This window comes from Amblyomma maculatum, chromosome 7 (genome assembly GCF_055883805.1).
Source record: "Amblyomma maculatum isolate TAMU_Amacu chromosome 7, ASM5588380v1, whole genome shotgun sequence".
NCBI lineage: Eukaryota > Metazoa > Arthropoda > Arachnida > Ixodida > Ixodidae > Amblyomma > Amblyomma maculatum.
Window position 1 is genome coordinate 70,527,303 of NC_139350.1, and position 18,445 is coordinate 70,545,747.

An 18,445-nucleotide genomic window follows, 5' to 3' on the forward strand; every position below is an offset into this window, starting at 1 on the left:
ACTCTTCTTGTTTTTTTTAATTGCCTTTGAATGACAATAATAGTCCTAGCTGTCCTTGTCCGATGACATTGAAGGCAACTCACCTACATCACATATGTTTCGCATGGTGCTGTACGCGACAGCGCTTGACAGTCGCACACCTCGGCAGAACGGTAGCGGGTGCGTGCGGTGCGGCTGCATACCTGTGTCATCATCATGCGACGTCACGGAAGGCAGTGCTCTCCGGGGCGTGTGGGAGTTTCAATTTTGATTGAAGTTTTTGCTTATTTAAAATTATTGCCTCTTATTGTAAAAATTGTAATCGCGTACTGTGAGGACCAAGGCTTCAGCAATATAAATCAATCATTAACTCAGTACGGTCGAAAAATTGCCGCAGTTGCCCTTTAATGGACGTTAAACCACCAGGTAGTCGAAATTCCCGCAGCCTTCCACTCAGGTGTCTCTTAAAGCCTGGGTCGCTTTGACACGTTAATCCCTGCAAGCCATGTAGATTCGATAGATTGTATGATAGAGTAGGCCTCGCAGGCTACACCCTACTTCACACAAGCTCTTCACAGGCAGCGGTGACTCAACGGTAAGATGCTAGACTGCTGTATCCAAACACGCGGGTTCAATTCTGGCCACAGGAGCTTTTTTTGGTTAAGGCCAAAAGAGAAGTGTCCGTGTACTAGGCTATGTCACTGCGCGTTAAGAAGCCCAAATGGTCGAGTCCTCTGCTACGGCTTCTCTCAGACCATCAGTTGCTTTGGGACGTAAACCCCGCAAACAAACACACAAACAAGCCCTTCACACAGGACACGCAAGTTCATCAACATCACTAAAATCTTCATAGCTGAAATGAATAATTGACTCATCACAGGAGGAATCACACGAGTCACAGACACTGAAGACAAGAGGTTCTATCTCGGTGTCCACAGTCCTGTCCCTTTCCAAAGCCACAGCCTCGAATTTCTGGACACGGGCACAACAATCTTCCCAGTTTTCTTGGGTTACACACATCATTTCTTCTGGCAGGAGCATTTATATTCTCCCCCAAAGTGAAGCATTTGCTTTTTCTTGCAATATAGTCGTTCACTCGGCTCCAAACAAGTTGAGTAGGGTTGACCACGTAGTTATACGGTGGTATGAGGAGAACGTCGTAACCATTGGTAGCTGCCAAAGTTTCAATCCTATAAACAATGCTTCGATTGCTGACTTTATATGTGAGCTCAAGTAGGTCTGCCCTCACCATGTCAGTAGTCCAGGGGACCCACTTCTTTGTCAGTCAAAGCTGAATATCTGCTTTACGAGTTAATGTTACAGGGGCCTTTTTAATCGTCCCGCGGTGGTATGGCGCATTTTTCATGACGATAATGTTGTTGTCTGGGATGTTAGGCCGAATATGTTCCGTGAACAACTTCTCAAAGTATTTTCCATCAGTATCGCAATGGTAGTCAGCCTAGGTTAACCTTGATTAATACGCGATGGCTGGCTTGTTGGTTCATCATTTTGAGGAATAAAACACAGTAGCAACACGTAACACGTACAAGAACAAGCTGGACGGACGCAAACACATGCTCTTTGCTCAGAAGTCCCGAGCTTCTTGAACAATGCCTGTTGCACTGCTCCCTCTATAGACAAAGTGTAAATGGTCTCCTTTGCCTGAGGATGAAGCAAGCCCGTTGTCAGGCCTTTAAGGAATGTATCCTATGAGGACATTACAGTTGTGTCCTGCCAAACGTTTCCTCTTGTGTGCCGCTATTCCCCTTGGTTTAGTCTAGGTTGATGGAGCACCAGTACAAATGAAACAAAGTAATGGTCGAGTTTATTCTCCTAATTACACATACGCATGGCTACTCCATAGCAGCGGTATGAGTTTCTTCATGAATATCGCAGAATATCGGACAAAAATCAGAGCGAAATGTTATTTATCTTCATTATTTGGTTGTGAAATGATATGCACACAATTATCAGCAGTTCCACTCCGTGCCCGTCAGAAGAATGAAATAAATGATACATTTTCCCGATGACGGGGAGATGAGGCTACACATAGTGGTAATTCGAACAGTGCAGACCTATTTCTGGCTTGTTGTAGCATATAGTGGGATTAAATTTAAGTGTCAGACCAATTCAGGCAGTTCATTACTGAAACATAGCATAAAACATAACTAGCCGCCAAATGACACCTCTTTGGAAAATTTACATCAGAATGATTGCGTGCTTCAGCATTTTTTATCTGAGGACGTAATATTCATTCCCAGTTCAGGGAGTAATTTGGTATCAAGATTATCACATTGTAAACGCTGACATCAAGTGGGATTGTCCAATCTAAAAGTAGTATGCGAGGAAATATATCAAGTATAATTCTTGCCCGCCCTGTCTTCGAATTCTTTATTGCCAGCATGTACCGCCGAAGCTAGGCAATGATGTTACTGCGCTCTATCAGAGGAAGATTGCTGTTTTTTTTTATTTGAAGCCAATGTCCTTCAACAATCCAGGCATGGTGGTTTTCGTGAATTTCGGCAGGTCATTGTCTTCTTTAGCAGCCTCATACCATGGACCTTAAGATGGACGACATGCACCGTGAAGCTATTATGCTTTACCTTTCATAAAGTTCAGATCTTCCCGACTCGAGGTCTTTTTGTCGAAGACTTCAATGTCTTGTATTTTGCGACGGTAGGCGGAGGCACCCCCGTATCCTCACTGACAACACTCAGAATATCCGAGGCGAATTTCTGCGGAAAACGGGATCGATTCCGAGCATACTCATTTGCAATTACTTGTTTCGCGTGTCTGGATATTTTCGAGAAATCCGCTACGAAGAGGAGGTCGAGGTCGCTGCGTTGGACGCCGTTCCCTCAAAAAGAGATGTCCAGAACGGAGAACACATCTGGCAGAGCTGCAGAGCAGCAAAAACGCGACACAAGCAAAAACGACAAAGAAAACCTACAAATTCACCGATTCCGATCCTTTCCCCCTACAAAGGGTGTTTTTATCAAACTGATGGCAAATATAATATGGGTTAAGCTTCGAGATAAAGCAATTATTTCCTCTCAACACAGCAAGCATTTTTTTTTTGTCGCGGATGCAGGCAGAGAAACAACAGCTTTAGCTTTCACAGTGGTGCACCTGATGTATGACACGGAGTATAGGTTGGAGCTGACGCATGGTTCGGAAGCCTTAATATAATGGCGATGCGCATGAATCAGCAAAGAAGTAGAAGCATGCAACATCAAATCATATTTCAAGTAAGGTCATAGCTTGGAAGTGAGAGCAACATCTTCAGTGATTGGTAAAAGAACCTGGCTCTCTCAAGCAGCTTTCAAATCACTTCGCTGGCACGTTTTCATGCCGCTCTGCATGGGCTTCTCAATGCCTGTTTCCCTGATTTAGCTGATGGTAAGAGCCACTTCTGAAGGTAGATTTGACCAGGTGGTGGATAGCATTTCCGAGAGTATAGGGTAAGCTCGAATGGTGAGGGATTATGGATTCAGTGTGGTTGTGATGAGTAGAACCTTACTTGGAACATGCTGTGGGGAGGGAAGGGGTTTTGTAACTTTACTTGCTTCAATTCTGCTTACCAAATTTCCGTGCAGTGCGGCTCAGTGCAAATAACCCACGTTATTATTAACGAAAAGGACTGAGTGTTGCCAAGGGGGTGGTAATATAGCGCAAACTCTAGATTTTCTGCCGAAAGTTGGTGTCTACGCACGCATTTTAGTAGTGACAGCAGTGATGATGGCGAGATTATGTATGTCGCCTTTTGGTCTTGTTAGCTTATAAAACCTGTTTTCGGTGAAAGGTGTCCCTTTGCGAGTTCAATTTCTTCTAAGTGTCCCTGTGAAATGAGGTACTGGAGATGAGAACAGTGTTTAAAGGTGTGAAGTTGTTAACTGTGGTGGCTCAGAAGCGTGGTGCAGGGCGTAAAAGATTTTCTCTGGGCTTATGCTAACTATATAGGAATATAACATGCTGCAATGTCAACACGAGTAAGAACTGCTTGCTACAAAGCATTAGTATGCCTCCTTTCATTTCATAAGCTTGAAATAGATATGAGAATTCGTAAAAGTTGATAGTCTTCCTCGTAGTGGAGCCTAGATACCAGCTTGTGCATGCATGCTAGGAAAGGCCTACCTCGCTCCATGGTAGTCTCATAATGGCGGCAGCTCTCGAACGCTTTTCTCAAGCTCGGCTACTTTCGCTTTTTTTTTTGTCTGTCATGCCACAAGAACGAAGAATTGCACTCACTTTCATCTTCTCGCCTCTGCTGAGCAGTCTGTTATCACCATCTCCAATGATAGCTGAGGTAGTCACACAGTCCTCGTCACACAGTCCATATAAGGAAGCTTTCTTATCAACAAATAATTTATTCTGATATATTTCAGTCGCACGAACGTATTATTGCAAGGCGGACATACAATGTAATGGAACACTACATATGATATAGTCAGGTGATGCGACGTTCGAAAAACGTGAAGCCACCGTTAGAAACAAATCATTTTTTTGCCAGAATGCTCGAAACGCTTCCATAGATATATCGTTGCGGTTTCCCGCATAGGACTGAAGTTCTAAAAGGAACGATTCTCATAACCGTCAATTCTATGCCTGATTTCTCGCACCTTTTATACATTATCACCAGGCTGAGGTTCAAAATGTTACAGATGAGCATACAAAGTTTTAACATCCTAGGTTATGTTCAATTAGATGTGCTACACATGTGCGCTCTTCTTTGCAAACGCGCACTAATCAAAAGTTCCAAACAAAAAGGTTTCTTTATTGCTGGAACGCTATGTCTAAAGTCGTAGTTACTGGTTGGGGAACCGAGCTCCACGGGTGCGTATAGTTGTAAATTATGCGATAATGCTGTCAAGCTAGAGTCCCCCCTTACAGGCATACCTGTATTCAAGAAATAGTCTGATGTGTGGTAAGTAAAGCAGTTTTTTTATATTTACTAGGGCAGCATCGAGATCCAACCTGTTTGTATTCAATCTTAATTCATTGCCAGGGTTTTCCTTGTGAAGTCCTATCTGCTATACACACTGAGACAGTTATACTCGAAAATATTTGCGACGAATATAAAGAGTGCACTGAGATAACAAGGTTACATTTCTATCTGTATTAATTTTAATGCAAGGGCATTTCCCACCTCATGCGGATTTGGTTGTGGCTGTCTAAGTTGAGCTGCAGAGCCCCAACTTTACATTCGGGGGTCACAGGACATTACACGACGCGCGCGGTCCCCTGCGTAAAATAATATTTTGCAAGAAATGTTTTCAACGCTATCAATATATATAACAACTGAAGTCCCAGACTGGCCCTGCAAGTACACAGAATGTAACAGTTGTTGAACGTCGAATGAGACCAACAGTACAAACTAGAACGTATATTCCTATCAACCACAGACATGGTCTTGGACCCATCTAACCACCCGTGGTGTCTCCTCAGGCAATATAGTCCATGTCATAAAGAAGTATCTAATATGCAAACTCATTTTTAAGGTCCAAACATTTATAGTGAAATTGATTTTCACAGTCACTGATGAACGCGCAAGCATGAACGAATAAAAAGGGGGACACTCAAGCTACCAGCCCACCAAGCTTTGGTCTAGGAGTAACCTGAAATCAAGTGACATGGCAAGCTGATTCTCATGTCAACCTCTCATATGAAAGGAGAAGCACGAGTTGAAAGCTTCTGCCAAACGCAACGTGAGGCAGCCCTACGTCCAGCCAGTGCGCGGCTTGGTCAACTGCCAGTTACAGCCTTTCAGTGACATAGGCTCGTGATTTTTTGCTAACAAGGTTAACGCCGCTAGAAGCGCCGACGCCGGATTTTAGGTGAAGGGAGCCTCTAACGCGATCGCCTTAAAATTACAAGAGCGCGACTAAAACTATTTCGCAACAGTAGATGTGCTGCCTACCAGTAGTTTCTTGTGGTGTAACACCGAAGTACGGTAAGCACCATGACTGCTCGCAAGTAGGACTCAAAATTCAGGCAACGCATCTGCCTCCTTGGCTCCCGCTTGGCGGCTCTATTTCTTCGCTGCTATTTGTCTAAGCGCCTGATGCCAACTGTAATTGTGGCACCGAAATACACCCTTCTCACGCGTGTAAACTTGGGATTTATTTTTATTAATCTTGCTTCTCCAAATAAGTTTTGCTGCACACGAGCTTGGAGCGAACTTTTAGCAACGTTTTTGACGTTACTACCCTCTCATAGAGAGCTGAATTGTTAATGAGCAAATTAACCTTAGCATTAGCTTCTGCGAGCTGCTGCTACATGTCAGCAGTGTAATGGGCGGGGGGGATAAAGAAAGGGAGGGGGTGTTTATTTCGGCGATGCACCTTTGCTTTAAATTCGACACTTGGTCGAGCTTCACGCTAGCGCCTCGAAGCAACATTGGCGTGGCACATTCTAAAGAAGTGAGGTTGCGCGACGTACTGCACTAAATTACACCGCATACAGGTACGAGGGTTCACTGCACGTTTCCCAAGCTTCGTTTAGATATGCCTCCATGTTCGGCCTTCGTTCTGGTGACAAAGTCACCTGCAGCACATTCGTTGTGTATCACCGCACGTTGGCGTACTCAGCTCGATCTTGCTGGTTCGGTCGTTACGCACTCGACTGCTGAATCTGAGTACGCGATATCAGTTTTGGCCTCTGTAGCCGCGTTTCGGTGGAGGCGAAATTGTGCGATCTGAGTGCACGTGAAAGATCCAAGGCGATCGGTAAGCTTTCGTCTACAACGTCTCTCATAGCCGTACCCACATCGTGACGTTACTGACAGTAAACAACGTCTCTATATCAGAAACAAGTGATAGGTTCGTAACTGGCGTATCCTTGGCATAGATTACAAGAGGTGAAGTCAGTGAGGACTGATTATTAACTTCCATCACCAGTGGTTCCTTTAACGAACACAGAACATTAGCACAAGGACTGTGCTTCCTATTCAGTTCAGTTCAGTCGTTCAGTCATGTCCGACTCTTCGTGACTCTATGGATTATGTCACGCCACACTTTCCGGTCTCTCACTATCTTCCTAACATCACATAACTTCATCTGCAGCGCCTCGAGGATGACATCTAACCATTGCGTTTGCTACCTATCCCTTCTCCGGTGACCCTCAACCTTTCCCAACATAAAATCTTACTCCACCGACTCTTATCTTCTCATCGTAAGACCAAAGTAGCTGAGCTTTAACTTTATAATTTGATCCTCCAATGAGCAGTCAGGATTCATGGTCGACAATATCGACTGATTTGACCTTCTGGCAACCCAACGAACTCTCAACAGTCTCCGCCTGTACCACAATTCAAACGCGTCAATTCTTCAGCGGTCAGCCTTCTTCGCAGTCCAACTCTCGCATCCATACATCACAACAGGAAAGACCATACTACGAGTTATAGGGATCTCTGTTGGCAGGCTAATGCCTCTGCTCTTTACTAGGCGGTCAAGGCTAACCATGGCTCTCTTTCCCAGAAGCAGCCGTCTCCTAATTTCATGCCTGCAGTCTTCTTCCAGGGTAATCTTGGATCCCAAGAAGAGAAAATCTGTCACAGCTTCCACTTCTTGTCCCTTGATGCTCCAGGACTTGATAGGGCAAGACGCCATGATCTTTGTCTTTTTAATGTTCAGTTTAAGCCCAAACTTTTCACTCTCTTGTATGCGCATCAGAAGTCTCATGAGTTTCACTTCACTTTCTGGCATTAAAGTGGTATCATCTGCGTATCAAAGGTTGTTGATACGTTTTCCAGCAATCTTCACTCCAGCTGAAGACTCTTCCATATTGGCCTTCCTCATGATGCACTCTGCATATAGGTTAAATCGGCAGGGCGACAATATGCAGCCCTGTCTCACTCCTTTCTCAATCGGAAACCAATCAGTAAGACTATGCCCAGTTCTGACTGTGGCCTCTTGCTCTTAGTACAGGTTCCTGAGGAGACAGATGGGGTGAATTGGAACTCCCATCTCTTGGAGAGCTTGCCACAATTTGCTGAGATCCACACAGTCAAACGCTTTCGCATAATCAATAAAGCAGAAGTAGATGGGTTTCTGAAGCTCTCTTGCTTTTTTTCATAATCCAGCAAATGTTGGCAACCCCAGCTTGCAGGTCCGGAAGCTCCCGATCCACATACTGCTGCAGCCTACCTTAGAGGATTTTCAACATCACCTTGCTAGCACGCGAAAAAAGCGCGATCGTGCGGTAGTTGGAACAATCTTTGCACTGCCTTTCTTTGGAATGGGGATGTAAACTGACCTCCTCCAATCCTGTGGGCACTGCAGGGTTTTCCAAATCTTCTAACATAATGTATGCAGCATGTTAACAGCATCATGGTTGAGGTTTTGAAGCAACTTAGCTGGAATGCCATCAATTCCGCTAGCTTTGTTCTTAGTAAGGCTGGCTAAGGCCCATTCAAATTCACTCTTCAGGATGCCCGGCACGAGATCAGTAATCACAACCGTCTTATGTTGGGTTTGCACATCCGGGCCCTTCTTGTACAGTTCTTCTGTGTATTCCTGCCCCCTCGTCTTTATCTCTGCGGCTTCAGTGAGGTCCTTGCCTCGTTTGTCCTTTATCACGCCTAGCTTAGCACAGAAGCTTCCTTTGATATCTTTTATTGTCTTATACAGAACTCTTGTGTTTCTAATTTGGCTGTTGTCCTAAAATACTTGGCACTGTATGTTCAGGAAGGCATTCTCATCTCTGATGAAACAGATGTTTGGTTTGGGCTAGTTGGTAGCAGTTTCTTGAAGACAGCGCAAAAACGACGGGGACAACACAGATGTAGCGCCTGTCCTGTCTACGTCTGTGTTGTCCCCGTCTTTTTTGCGCTATGTCTTCAAGATTCTCATCTCCTTGCTATTTTCTGTAACTCCGCATTAAGAAACTTGTATCTTTCTCTTTCCCCCATAACGTTTGCCATCCTCCTTTCCTCAGCTATTTACAAAGCCTCTTCAGATAACCAGTTTGCTTTCTTGCATTTCTTTTGCTTTGGAACTTCCTTAGTAGCAACTTCTTGTATTATATCACGAACATCAGTCCACATCTCTTCAGGCTCTCTGTCTTCTAGATCTAATCTTGAATTCGATTCCTCACTCCCACAGCATATTCTGATGGAATTTGATCCATATCATACCTGAAAGGCCTTCTGGTTTTCTGCGTTTTCCTCAATCGAAGCTTAATTTTGGCAACAAAACGCTGGTGATCGGTACCACAGTCCAGCTTATTTGGCTCACCAAGACCAAACTTGCCTGTAATTCCGGATATTTCTTCACTCCCGACCTTAGCATTCCAGCCTACTATGAGAAACACGACGTCTGATGATGGAGTATGGTCTAAAAGGCATTGCAGGTCCGCATAAAATCTAACAACGTCAGCTTCTTCAGCATTAGTGGTTGGTGCATAGACTTGGATAACTGTTATGTTGAAAGGGTGACCTTGGATTCGAAGTGAAATCATTCCGTCGTTTTTGGGGTTGTACCCTAGCACTGCTTTGCCCATTGTTCTGTTTACTATGAGAGCGACCCCATTCCTTCTCTTGGATTCGTGCCCACAATAAAAGACATACTGGTCGCCGGAGTTTAATTCTCCCATTCCGGTCCACTTGAGCTCGCTGATAGCCAACATATCAATGTTCAATCTGTCCATTTCTCGCTTGATGGCATCCAGTTAGCATCCAACTAGGAATGTGAGATCTATGACGCAGGGTACTGCGTCATAGATCTTACATTAGATGTTGCTATGTGATATATCTCCTTGCAACATCTGATTTTCCGGTCACTTCTAGACACATCTGCAACTGAGCGTCCTTTTGGCTTTAGCCCAGCCGCTTCATTCGTCCTGGAGCTACTAGGAATCGCCCTTTGTTCGACCCCAGTAACATGTGGGACGCCTTCCAACCTGGGGGGCTCTTCTTCCGGCGCCATATCATTAATGCTATTGTGACTGGCCATAGGGTTTTCTTGGCAGGAAATACTGAAGTGGGTTGCCATTACCTTCTCCAGTGAATCACATTTTGTTAGAACTCTCTGCTGTAACCTGTCTATCTTGGGTGGCCGTACACAGCAGAGCTCACGACTACATCGAGTTTCGCAAGCCCCTCCGCCACGACAAGGCAGTGATCCATGAAGGGGGTGCTTTATATTAGAGCCGTCGAAATGCGGCTGGAATATTCTTTCAAATCAACACCTCGAGAAGTAACATAGACGACAGATAGCTCGATAACATCAATACATATGCAGGCTTCAAATGCCACAGGCGCAATATGGAGACTAGACTACGCGAGATAGGCAAATTTTAAAGTATGCATGGAGTTTTCAATCACTATGGCCTTTCCTAATATTGCAGAAAGAAAAGTAGAATAACGGGTCGAAGCGAAGTGAGGGCTTCGGGTTACAAGCGATGACGCTAGTATTATGGCGACAAATAACTTCGTTTTCTGCATGTGTGTAAAGAAAGGGATGGTAAGACATAATTGCGTAATAAACGCGTGAAATAGGTGGTCGCGGTAAAACGTCTTACTGCATTGGTCCTTGCTTCTTTGGATTTTTGTATTGAAAACATATCACAGTTTACAGGTGAACGTAACACACTCATGCTGTAATTCGTATCGCTTTAGCTTGGGAACAAAACATTTCCTGTGAAGAACGGTAGGAACATACAAACACTGCAACGTACTGTATTGTAAATATAATGTGGAAGTAATATTTGATGGACCAAGAAAGTTCTCAGGCGCTCCAAGAAAGTGTACATCGAGGCTCTTGTAGAAAAAGGGGGTATCAAAAGAACTGGCGAAAACAATTAAAGCGCTTACTGACGGACCACAATAATCAGCAAATACCTAGATCAGCGGTGGTAAAAGTCCGGCACGCGAACGGGGTGGAACTCATCGTAAACCCAAGCGTGGATCACGACTCTCTGGCCCTTGTTTCCCTTTCCCCATATGTCCGCCTCAATGGTAGCTTCATTTAGGTTTTTTCTATCTACTGCTAGGGGCTGCTCTCATTAATGAAACATTTTAGGTTAAAATAGTGCGCCGCCTGCCTAACCGAGCATCAAACAATAGCAAAATGCCCCCACGTTCACACTAGGTAACTTCAAGCCTGTTGCACAAATGGGGCCGCAAAACGCAAGTACAAACGAGAAATTGCTTCATGAGTCGCATTCCAATTCCGCCGCCAGCAACGTTGGATGAAAAAAAATATACTTCCATGTTTCTCTTTTTACTGCAAATATTTACTAAATATATTTTTATCGTCATTAAGATGTGCCTGTCTGGCCAACCCTGGCCTACATCACGAGATTAGACGTTGGAACCCCACGACGAGTCCTCGCTCCTGCCATTAACGACAAGTCTTAAGTGGTAGGAGAGTGCTTAGGGGTCATTATATGCGGCGGCCGGACTAGTTCGAAATTGTGCGGTAAGTCTCACTCGCTGGCAATTTCAAACTATCGTCAAAGTCCTTCAATGTCGTTTACAGCCATGAAACTTCCCCGTCACTCTATGAGGGAGCTTTGTATGCCCAAGTCTCGGCGTTTTGCCGCGACACCAGTTTCGCCGTGGCCACACCGTGACCTTGAGTCGTTGCTCAGCAACCCACCGCAGCCAAGTGACGTCACAGAGTGCAGCTGGCGCCCGCCTCGCCGCTCGCCTCGCAGTCGCTCCGAAAGTCAAGATGCAGAGCAGCCTAGACGCCCGAACAAAGAGAAGAACGCCTTGTCAAGCGAGACGCCAAAGTTCAGAGCGCAATAATATTAATATAATAATATTAATAATAACTTGCTACAAAGGAAAGGAAAGTCGCAGTATCTGACACACTTATTTTGTGCACACCTGACCTGCGCTGTAATAGAATGAAGGAAGGTAGGAGAGAAAGTGGAAAGAGAGAAGGAGGAGACGTAGTGGAGGGCTATGGAGTAATTTCGATTACCTGGGGATCTTTAACGTGCAGTGGCATCGCACAGCCCACGGACGACAACAAGCTATACCAGGGAAACGTCAATCTCGCTACGTGCACTCGTGAGTAAAAGTGGTATACAACACTCAGCCCGTGGCGGAGTTCAAAAAAACTGCATCCAAACTTTCTCTATCTGAAATCGAGACATTACTGGCGGTGCCCCCTTTTATCCACACGCATGTGTCGATGTCACATTCCCTTTAGCTGTCGCTAGGTGGTGTTTAGATACAGTTTTCCCGAGCTATATGCCACTCGCTGAGCGTTGTATACCACTTTTGCTCATGACTGTACATCTTGGCGTGGCTGAGCTAAGACACTGCCATTTTGTTGCGTGAGCGGCCAGTATTTTGTTGTTGGGACGTGTTAAAAGGCACAGTTTTGAAATATGCAAATTCGTATGTTGTGTGACCGGTACCGTCACCTTGCTGCGTGACGGGTTGCCGCTCCGGCTGCAGGAGCAACGACGAAAAGGAGTCTGTTTCGTTTCCCATCTGACGCCGTATTGCGACAGTAGCGTAGACGCGCCATTCCCAGAAAATAGGTTGCTGGTTTTTCAGTTTCTTCCCCAAATGTGCGCGTTTGCGAGAAGCATATCGACACTACGGACATCATCCGGTACGACGAGTTGTATCTTTGCAACGTGACCAGCCCAAGCTGAAAACTGACGCTGCTCCGAGAATATTTGAAGGGCTTCCACGCTATTTGACCAAGACTAAACCATGTTCTCGGTCATCCCCAAAGCGACGCCATTTTGCATGAGACGCCAGCATTGCAGTTGATGCTTGCGATAACTCCCGTCCGAGCATCCGGCAAACAACGACTCTGATGATGCAGCCAGAGTCCGTGCGGGTAATTGCGATGAGGCCTGTGAATCAGAGCTTGAAATGCTTAAAAACGCCAGATGGCATGACAACCACCCCTGTGTCTATCACTGTTTTTTTATGTTTAGTTTCTTGTTGTTTTTGCTTTTCAGAGGAGGAAAGTTTGGAAAAGGTTGCCAAACTATCAATACGTTGCGCACTCCTGAGGTGCGCAAACTTAAATTGGGGCTTCCACAAGACAGAGCGCCAGCTGTACGAGTGCCCGTAGATGCTTACCAAAGCAACAGCACGTGCAAAAAACTGAGTAATCTAGTTGACCGTTTAAAGAAGTTGATCTCCTGAAAAAAAAATAATTTTCGACCAATGCCTAATGCAGGTTGGTGCAAAGTCTGCAAAAGTTGTGCGGTATACGCAAAAGTGCTCTTTCTAGAGGTTTAGAAATTAACCAACTGGACATTTGCGCATTTGTTGAGTACTGCCTCAGACCCTTCCATTCAACCTTCCATTCAAATTTCACGACGATTAATGCTTAGCGCTCCGAAGGATAAAGCATGGTTAAAGTTGTGGCTAGGACAAGTGAGCACACAAGCTGGGCGAACAACCCAAGCGCACTGCGAATCTAGTTAGCATCACCTACTACCGCGGTCTTCACTTTACATTGCACAACGCAGTAGTAAAGTGTATGCTGCAGGTTAAACCTTTCGGCATGGTTCCAGGGTCGTTGTAAGTATGAAAAGTCCCCACGCCACCGCCATACGATCACGGGTGAGTATCCACCTGTGACTCTGCCGGCAGCGCTTTACATCTAAGCATCAGGCGGACTAGTGTTATGGACTGCGGCGGATACTGATAATGAGATCAATTTCACTTAATGTAGCAAAAAGAGGAAATAACTGGACGGAAGTGAATGGGAGTGTTTCGGGTGAAATCGTATCATACAATGCCGGTGGGGCCCGTTGCTTGTGACACCTCGACCGGCGATGACGCCCCTGCCGGCTGCTCTAGCACGTGAACTAAACTCTAGCGGTAGTTTCAGGACCATTAGACGTATTAAAGGACGCTGCTCTCGTCGAGGACTGGAACGTAGCCAGGAGGTGAGCAAGCATTTTAGAGAAATGTCGTGGTCAAACTGGCACTCGCTGAAAGCTACGCCGGTTCCATGCACTCCGCTCATAACCGTAGCCAGTCCCTGTGAGAGCACGTTATACTACGTCATTGTGTTTCCAGCACTTCGTGAGGCCCAGTCATAAACATACAGACTTAAGACATAGCTATTGAGTCCAATACGCTCTTATATAACTGCTCATTATAGAGAGTATCTTCGCACGACTTAAAACTTGCAGAGTATCGGCTAATCTCTGATTTCTAAAAGAAACTTATATTTTACCATTATTTTCTTCCAGTTGGCCGGCTTCTACTATGTGTACGCAACCGTTACTAAGTATAAAAAGAGCGGCACTTTTTTTTCGCGCTGCAGTAGAAGTGAGATCGAAAGCATACTGCTGACTGTATTCTAGCGTATATACTGTATTATTCATTGAATAAAACATCAAGCATAGAAAAGATGGCAACCGAGAACGCTAACAAGGCTCCGGATCCAACAGAAAGCTTTTTTCTTTTCGTCCTAATTGAGTCCACTACTCGATAAGGTTATCACGAAACGAGATTCTGTATTTTTTATTCAAAGCGACTGATTTTCACTTATCGCTTCAGGACGAAATGTATGCATAATGAATCCACTCAGTCTAATGAACTATCTTCCACCGCACTTCAAAGCATTAGGGGAGAAGAAGTCAAAGCTTTCTGGTGATGAAGTGGTATTTGTTTTTTAATTAACCCGCTGGAACGGTTCTCACCAGATCCAAGGACCAGTAAGCTGCAAGAAGAATACAGCGATGTAAATCATTTAAAAGAGGATCTATAAAATCTGAAATTACTTCTTCGGCTTTCCCGAACGACGACGTCTATATCATTCAAGAGTGCTCTCGTATTGGCCCCTTTTCTTGAGAAGTGGGATGAAGCGGGAGGCCGCATAGCGTAATGATACCGTCTATGAGAAAACTGTAGCGCACAACGTGCTGAAGTACGTGAAAATATATTGAGATGTATCTGACAGCAATTAAAATCCCCCAAAACCACGTGAATTAACTATGCTCCACTGGAAAGTATACTGTGAAATATGTGTCTAATATGTGTAAATGGCTTTGAAATTCTCTGTCTTGGGCACTAGTCAAGAGGCTTTTGTACTTCACCTTCCGGGTTTCAAGTTTGTTTGTTTTTTGCGATAACGCATTTGGATTTTTGTTTTGGGACCTATAACCGTATAGTATTTATTTTCTTGCATGTAACTTGATTGTGAGCAACATTTGGCTACTTTATTTCAAGGATGACGTTCATCATTGGGAAAATTTACAAACTCTTGTATACAGATGAGTCATGCTTGGTGCCAATTTGGACTAAGGCCACGAACTGGAACCACTCCAGCCAATTTCTTCGCTTCAAACAAAGGAAGTAGCGACTCAGTATCGCGTGAAGGTAAAAAAATCAAACGAAAAGCTTGAAAAACTATCTCCGCTCGATTTTTGAGCGTCGAAATACATCAATGGTGCGGATGCCGCAAGAACACATGTCAGAAATAATATTGATGAAATTGAAGCTTCCCAATCTTGACACACACACCACCAATGTCATGTTCGAACCCAGAAATTGTGAATAAATTCTAGTAAAAATATAAGCAGCTAGTTTTTTCGAATATATTATACTTTGACTGCAACGATCATAATATTAGCAGACCCCTATCAGCAGGCTTGTTTACTATGATTAATATAGAAAAATGCACCAGTTTAGTTCTTGTCATTCTGAATACGCTTTGCGAGTGCAGGACAAACTTCAGGAGAAAAATTTTCTGGGCATTGCAAGCTTAAACCTTTTCTGCCTATGTGTTCGTAAAATATGCGGTGATGGGCATTCGATCCCGCATCCTTGGGCCCAGCAGTCGAGTGCCCTGAAACCCTAATCTACCTTTATTTTATCGTAAGCAATTTTCTTATTAATTACATTCATTCATTCATTCAAACTTGCTTCTGTCACCCGTATAATAATTAGGAGCTTTATTATTAACGATGCGCCCTTAACGGTGCGCACACTCCCAGACACCCTTAGAGTGAGTGGGGGTAGCTGTTCCGGTCGCAAAGGAGATGCCCTCGACCTGCGTGGCAAGCTCAGCCGGAATTCAACAACCTTGTAGTGACAGAAGGGGGTGGCCGTTTGGTGCCCAGCTGTCACCGGTTCAAGCCAGAGTAAGGGGCGGAGTCAGAAGTAACAAACAAAACACACCTTATGCACAGCAAGAGACGATACAGAGGAATGCACAAGAACACTTGAAATGCACAGACGAGAGGTTCGCAGAGAACAAACGCTAAGCATGCGACTACAGAGGTATTCAATAACACAGAGGCTTTAAAACACAGATCAAACACGAGAGAGTTACATAAACAAACACCAAATTGTTCACCGGGCACTATTGCAGTCCGACGCCTTGAGAGTCACGATGTGGCCGCCATGCAAGATGAGCGCCGCTCCCTCGCAGGCTTGCCAGCAGCTGCAGGTGATCCCCGGAAGTCCAGCCAAAGCACTTTCGAACACGCCGCAATTGCTGACTGACTGATTGACTGACTGCCTTACTACATAAGCGGCGCGGCCTTCATAAATAGGGCGCGCCGCGTCTGTCTATTAAGACGCGCCAGAGCTAGCGCGCACACACACTTAGCTTCGCTCGTTAGAGCGCTCCCTTTCCCTCTCATCGAGCCGCGCGTCGTCATTGGCTAGGACCCGTAGAAATCTCTGGTGAGCTCTGGGATATTCCAGACTGATGAGTCACCTTCATCGCCGGGTGATGAGAAAGAGGGCGACGGCGACGCGTACAAAGCTACGCGCTCTCTCGCGAGGGGAAGGAGGTTTTGCTCTAATCTTGTGGAAGTTTCCATGCGGCGACGCGCGGGCCTAGCGCCGCGCCGGCTTAATAAAAATGTGCGCCAATTTCGTGACACTGCCCCTCCCTTAAAGAATATTGTCATACAATATTCACAACACCCACGAACATCGCGCGCACAAGCATGCGCTCACAAAGTACATTGGGCAAATGTCCACGTCGCTCACATACATTGCACAATTTTCACAAACTGCAATAACACGTTACAAAATTCACAAATCAAAATCTCACATGTTTCTTAGACTGTGATGACAAATTTTTCACATATCGCTACATTGATGTTCACAAACATAACTCGCTGTTGTCAAGATACACATAAAAATCAGCAACACAGAAGAGCAGATTTTTTTTTCTCATTGAGGAGCCCTGAAACTCAAGGCATACTTTCGCCTATATTTCCACACCAGATATACACCTCCTCCTTGGAACTTATCAGTTCCTCTCCATCTGTCAGGCATGCCAGTTTTCTTTCTCACAAAGCGCTGGCTTTTCATTCATTCACGCGTCCTGATCCCTTTTCTACTCTCTTCTGAGTTTCTCTTACGGGCGCGGTTCACAATGCTCCTGCTGCTCATATCTAAGTGTGATTTCTGACTGGAAATTTGACCTCGCTCTCTCATAACGCCTTGGGGTTGTTGATCTTGGTCAGCGCAGGTCGTTTTGCGCGTACGTTTCCAATCCTTCAGGAACTTCTTGTTTTTCTTTGGGACTCTTCCCGCTCGACTTTGCCTACATCAGTAGTGTTGAGTTTTCTTTTCTTTCTTACTTTTGCCCGCACAGCTGGCCGAGGCAGGCTTGCTCCGGATTCCCTCGCATAGTCAGGACATTGTTGTCTCGACGTAGCTTCTCGTTGAGAATCAATTTGTTCTCCCTTGCTTTTGTCGACTTTCTTTTCTTTACGGCCTTCAGTCGTACCTTCTTGGAGTAATGCTCATTTATAACTGAGAGTTCATTTTCGTCACATTTCTTACTTCTTGTTCCTCAAAGTTTTCTTTGAATTATTTCGTCGTAGTGCAGTCCTTGATTTCTTCTATATTTGAATCTTCCAGCCTAGGATCTGCACTGGCGTTCTCCTCTGAGAAAAAGGCTTTCTCATCTTCCTCAGTGGGAAGAACCTCCTCGGTAGCCGAGCCATCCTTCAAATCCGGTTCTTGAATTAGTGGAAGATTGCTGTCTTCATCTTTGGCTTCATCTGAGCTTTCGTGCTCGCTGTTATTTGACAGCTCTTCCACCTGGTCATCCATGCACTCAGACATGGTGGAGTCTAACGTGGAGCTAGAATCTCGCCCTTCCTCTTGAGGCGAAGAGCACATGCATGAGCCTTTTGGCTCGGCAACTGCCTTTGCAGCTTCTGTGAAACCTGTCGTCTCGGAGGGCAGAATCTCATTTTCCTGAGAAATTTTAGCTCCAGTAACGTCTCGTGAAATTTCTGTTGCAGGAGCATGCTGTTCCACAACCTCATTCTGGCTGCTGGAGCTAGTTTCTACAGCACCTGTGGCTGTCAATGAATCGCTCAGTTCGCTGTACTTTCTAATATAAGGAAAGGGAACCTCCGGAGATTCGGTGATCCCTTTCAAACGCCGAACTTCAGCCAGCTTCTTGAGAAGAATATCTCTCTCTTTTAAGAATTCTCTTTCCTTTTCTGCCTGCTTCCTGAGCCATTCTTTCTATCGTTATTCTCGTTGTCTCTCTGCCTCTGC

General features: G+C 45.1%; 1 pseudogene; it reads right to left on the reverse strand.

Annotated features, from left to right (window-relative positions):
* Positions 1-786: 786 nt before the first annotated feature.
* LOC146183601 (uncharacterized) lies at positions 787-18,001 on the reverse strand (annotated as a pseudogene).
* Between the last annotated feature and the right edge of the window lie 444 nt (positions 18,002-18,445).